Source organism: Physeter macrocephalus, chromosome 5 (assembly GCF_002837175.3).
Source record: "Physeter macrocephalus isolate SW-GA chromosome 5, ASM283717v5, whole genome shotgun sequence".
In the NCBI taxonomy this organism is placed as follows: Eukaryota; Metazoa; Chordata; class Mammalia; order Artiodactyla; family Physeteridae; genus Physeter; species Physeter macrocephalus.
In genome coordinates this window covers 59745633-59746255 of record NC_041218.1, presented here as the reverse complement: position 1 = coordinate 59746255, position 623 = coordinate 59745633, and positions in this window count along the sequence as shown.

The window sequence follows — 623 nt, the reverse complement described above, 5'->3', positions numbered from 1 at the left end:
GAGATAATCATATGGTTTTTCTCCTTCAATTTGTTAATATGGTGTATCACATTGATTGATTTGCCTATATTGAAGAATCCTTGCATTCCTGAGATAAACCCCACTTCATCATGGTGTATGATCCTTTTAATGTGCTGTTGAATTCTGTTTGCTAGTATTTTGTTGAGAATTTTTGCATCTATGTTCATCATTAGTATTGGTCTGTAGTTTTCTTGTTTTGTGACATCGTTGTCTGGTTTTGGTATCAGAGTGATGGTGGCCTCATAGAATGAGTTTGGGAGTGTTCCTCCCTCTGCTATATTTTGGAAGACTTTGAGAAGGATAGGTGTTAGCTCTTCTCTAAATGTTTGATAGAATTCTCCTGTGAAGCCATCTGGTCCTGGGCTTTTGTTTGTTGGAAGATTTTTAATCACAGTTTCAATATCAGTGCTTGTGATTGGTCTGAATCCTGGTTCTGTCTCAGAAGGTTGTGCATTTCTAAGAATTTGTTGATTTCTTCCAGGTTGTCCGTTTTATTGGCATATAGTTGCCTGTAGTAATCTCTCATGATCCTTTGTATTTCTATAGTGTCATTTGTTACTTCTCCTTTTTCATTTCTAATTCTATTGATTTGAGTCTTCTCC